Genomic DNA, 4,783 nt, shown 5'->3' on the forward strand with positions numbered 1-4,783 from the left:
GTCACATTGTGTCCCAAGAAGGTGTGAGTACTGATCCTGATAAAATAGAAGCACTCACTACATGGCCACGTCCAAGTAACTACAGAGAACTCAAGACCTTCCTTGGATTTAGTGGCTACTACCGCAGATTTGTGAAAAACTATGCTACGATTGTAAAGCCTCTGAATGATCTTACCAGGGGACATCAGTCCAGCAAGAACAAATCTAAGTCCAAGAATAAGGGGAGGTCCCCAAAGCCTCCTGTGCAGAGACACAATGGCCCCTTTGCACCATTTGGGCCACGGTGGGATGAGAGATGTGAAAGGGCTTTTCGAGAAATCATTACTTGCCTAACTCATGCTCCAGTCCTAGTTTTTGCTGACCCAAGCAAACCATTTATCCTGCATACTGATGCCAGTTTGGAGGGTCTGGGAGCAGTCCTGTACCAGGAAGTGGAAGGCAAATGTAAACCTGTAGCCTTTGCCAGCCGAGGATTGTCTGATAGTGAAACTCGCTATCCCACCCACAAGCTGGAGTTTTTGGCCTTGAAATGGGCCATCACTGAGAAATTTCGAGACTACTTGTATGGTGCTCAGTTCCAGGTGTGGACAGACAACAATCCACTGACTTATGTGTTAACGAGTGCTAAGCTGGATGCTACAGGGCAGAGATGGGTGGCCGCCTTGGCTAGCTATGAGTTCAGCATTCAGTACCGATCAGGGAGAAGCAATGTAGATGCAGATGCATTGTCCAGGCGTCCGCAGGCTCCAGAAGTTGCTGTGATACCCACAGATGGAGTGAGAGCTATTTGCAGTGTGAGTCGCCGAGAGCCAGAGGCCCGTGAAGGCTTTCAGGGATGTGTTGCAGAAGCTTTGGGCCTGCCCCCTGAATGCATGCCTTCTGCTTCGGTGAACTATATTGCATTAGACCAATCTCCTTTGCCCATGCTCAATGCGGCTGACTGGGAAGAAGCCCAGCGGCAAGATATTGACATTCGTGATACACTACTTGCCAAAAGGGAGGGGCGAAGCCCAGCTGCGGTTGTCCCACCTAACCCGGAGGGTAAACTACTATTGAGAGAATGGACCAAACTAAAACTGATTCAGGGAGTGCTACACCGAATGACCACTGACCCTTTACAAAAACAACGAGCACAACTAGTACTGCCAAAAAAGTACAGAGCCCTGGCCATGAGGGCCCTGCATGATGACTTTGGGCATTTAGGGACGGAGAGGACCCTGGAACTTATTCGTAGTAGGTTCTATTGGCCCCGAATCGCTGAAGATGTTCGCAGGAAATGTGAGACTTGCGCTCGATGTGTTCAAAGGAAAACTCTGCCCACGAGGGCTGCATATCTCAAGAACATCACCAGCAACAAACCTTTGGAGTTGGTATGCATTGATTTCTTGTCTGTAGAGGTAGACAAGAGGAATGTTGGAAACATTCTAGTAGTGACTGACCATTTTACACGGTATGCACAAGCATATCCCACACGTGATCAGAGGGCCACCACCGTTGCTCGAGTATTGTGGGACAAATATTTCTCAGTCTATGGATTCCCGGCTCGGATACACTCTGATCAGGGGCGGGATTTTGAGAGTCACCTTCTGAAGGAGGTGCTGAAGATAGCAGGAATTAAAAAGTCTAGGACAACGCCTTATCACCCCCAAGGTGATCCTCAGCCAGAGAGGTTCAATCGAACCCTATTAGATATGTTGGGAACTTTGCGACCAGAGCAGAAGGCAACCTGGAGCCAGCACGTCGCATTTCTGGTGCATGCCTACAATGCCACAAAGAACGATGCTACGGGAGTCACCCCATATCTCTTGATGTTTGGGCGAGAACCAAGATTACCCATAGACTTGTGATTTGGTGTATCAGAGGATGGAGATAGCTATGAAACTCATCAGCAATATGTATCCCGACTAAGAGAAAAGCTGCGGGATGCTTATCGCTTAGCTACTGCTGCGGCTCGGAAGAACGCAGACCGCAACAAACATCGATATGATGCTAGAGTGCGTTCGCAGGAGCTCCAGCCGGGGGACAGAGTCCTGCTGCGAAATTTGGGTATTGCTGGCAAACACAAGATAGCTGACAGATGGAAGGCAATACCTTACCTGGTGATGGAAAAGCTGGGAGATCTGCCGGTCTACAAGATCAAACCTGAAGACGGTCCAGGGCAAATAAAGACGGTGCATAGAAACCTTTTGCTCCCTGTGGGGGAATTGGTAAGCACCCCTTGTGAGATGGGCCACGGCAGGGCCGCCGGGCAGAACAGAGGTGCTAGACCAAAGCCGCCATCCAACGCAGACAGTGGGCCCCCTGCAGCTAACTTACCCCTATTCTGCACATCTGAGAGTGAGTCTGAGGAGGAAGACACAACCCTGGTGTATCCTGGGATGGAGACAAGATTTCAGTCTCGATCAGCTGAACCAAACGAGAGTTTTCCCTCTTCCGCCCTAAACCCAATGGCGGAACTATTTAGGCCCCTTTCTGATACCCCGGTGCTGCTGATGAGACCCCCCTGTGATGACACACACAGGTTATTGGACAATGGGGACAGACAGGTAGAGGATGTCCTGGGCACCTTGGACCCTCCAGCGTTAGAACTAGGAGTGCAGGGGCCTACGCCAGTAGCCGAGGGACCCTCCAGGGAAGACTCTCCATCCGTCACTCAAGAGGATGTTCCCCTTACTTCGGCAACAGAGATTCTCAATAGACGAGACAGGGTGATAAGACCAGTGAAACGGTTAACTTATGATGCACCTGGGGTGACTAGTGAGGAGCCAATACATTTAGCACACAGGCTTGTGGAAGCCAAAGTGGGCTTCCTGAGGCCCTTTGGAGGAAACCAATGAGTTGGTATAAAGGGAGTGTGATTTGTCGGGACGACAAAGTCTCGGCTGGGGGGAGGATGTAAGCAGTGTCAGGATGAGCTCCACCCTGACATCTGGTGGTGAGGTGTGGCAAGTTGTGGAAAAGAACTTCAGGGGCCGATCTCATTTGCATAGGCACACCCACCACGCCTAGAATGAGACCATAGCTGCTCAAATGGTCACTTTGGCTGCTGTGGGATCCCCAGTGTCTCTGTTATTGGGGCAGGAAGAATAAATTGTTATTACCCTGATTATGGGAACTGTGCTTGGAACTGTAAGTGGCCTTTTGTTATGATGGAGGGATTCACCATCAACTAAGTAGCACTCGCTAGGCAAGGGTCATGGGTTCCAAAACTGTGTGAATGGAGAGAGGCTGGGGACAAGTATTAATACTTGGTGGCATGGGCCCCTTGGTGAGGGCCTTACATGCTGATTGCACTTCCTCCTCTCTCCACTGTGGAATATCAGAGCTAATTTTGATTTCATTAGAAGTCTAGTTATAGGCTGCTGAGCTCACTTTGGGCTGACAGTGCACCAACACTGGGGCTCCCCTACTATAAGCTGAATTCACCTAAGAGCTGAAATCACTGAGTGTTGTGTTAAGTAGTGGGGGAGCCTGAAGATATATTGTGGAGCAGTTTGCGGGACGGCTGGTGAAGCAGTTCGACGCGGAGCAGTGTGTGGATGGCAGGAGCTGCTTGTGGGCCGTGGAGCTGAGCGAAGGAGTTCGTGGGGCGGCTGGCGGAGCGGAGTGCAGCTGAGTGAAGGAGTTCGTGGGGCGGCTGGCGGAGCGGAGCGCAGCTGAGCGAAGGAGTTTTGTGGGGCGGCTGGCGGAGCGGAGCGCAGCTGAGCGAAGGAGTTCGTGGGGCGGCTGGCGGAGCGGAGCGCAGCTGAGCGAAGGAGTTCGTGGGGCGGCTGGCGGAGCGGAGCGCAGCTGAGCGAAGGAGTTTTGTGGGGCGGCTGGCGGAGCGGAGCGCAGCTGAGCGAAGGAGTTCGTGGGGCGGCTGGCGGAGCGGAGCGCAGCTGAGCGAAGGAGTTCGTGGGGCGGCTGGCGGAGCGGAGCGCAGCTGAGCGAAGGAGTTTGTGGGGCGGCTGGCGGAGCGGAGCAGAGCAAAGGAGTTCGTGGGGCGGCTGGCAAAGCGGAGCGCCGCTATGGAGCTATGGGGCGGTCAGCTCCAGATCACGTAAGGTGCCTCTTACCCCCGTCCCATTTCCACCCAGGTTGGGAGGTAAAGCTCCGCCGATAAACTTTCGAACTCTGGGGCTGCCCTGACCAGGGACAGAGACTTTTGGGGCATTGGACTTTTGGGACTTTGGGTGATTTGGGGTTGCTGGACTCAAGAACCAAAGGGAAAAGGGCATTCCCCAATTTGCCTGGGGTGGGGTTGTTTTTGCTCATGGGTTGTGTTATGAATCCTGTTGGTGGTGTTTCCCCAACATAATGCCACATTGTTTCTCTCTGTTATTAAAAGACTTTTGCTACACTCAGACTCTGTGCTTGCGAGAGGGGAAGTATTGCCTCTTGGAGGCGCCCAGCGGGGGTGGTATATATATTGGTCCCAGGTCACTGGGTGGGGGCTCGAGCCGGTTTGCATTGTGTTATTGGAATGGATCCCCTAGATATTGAACCCGGCCCTTGTTGCTGCCAACTCTGACGGGCAGAAGGGTTACATTCAAAAAAAGTAAAAGAGTGGTTAGCACTGGGAAGAAGCCCCCCCCCCCGGCCCGGTACAGCCAGGCACTGCAGCAGGACGCGGACGGAGCACTTTAGGGCCAGGCTTCAGCCAAGCACACCTGCAAGGCCGTAACTTGGAGAGAGGGCTCCCCTAACCCCCCCACCCCCAAGAGTTTTAAGGATTTAAGATCCACTCTGCGCAAACTATGCGGCCACAGGCCCCGGGGCCCATCCCTGAAACTACGCAATTCAC

At 52.8% G+C, this 4,783-nt stretch overlaps 1 protein-coding gene across 3 annotated transcripts in view; it reads right to left on the reverse strand.

Annotated features, from left to right (window-relative positions):
- Nucleotides 1-4,783, reverse strand: part of ACE2 (angiotensin converting enzyme 2) — a 106,457-nt gene that overhangs the window by 101,180 nt on the left and 494 nt on the right. The window lies entirely within an intron of this gene.

This window comes from Lepidochelys kempii, chromosome 1 (assembly GCF_965140285.1).
Source record: "Lepidochelys kempii isolate rLepKem1 chromosome 1, rLepKem1.hap1, whole genome shotgun sequence".
Lineage (NCBI taxonomy): Eukaryota > Metazoa > Chordata > Testudines > Cheloniidae > Lepidochelys > Lepidochelys kempii.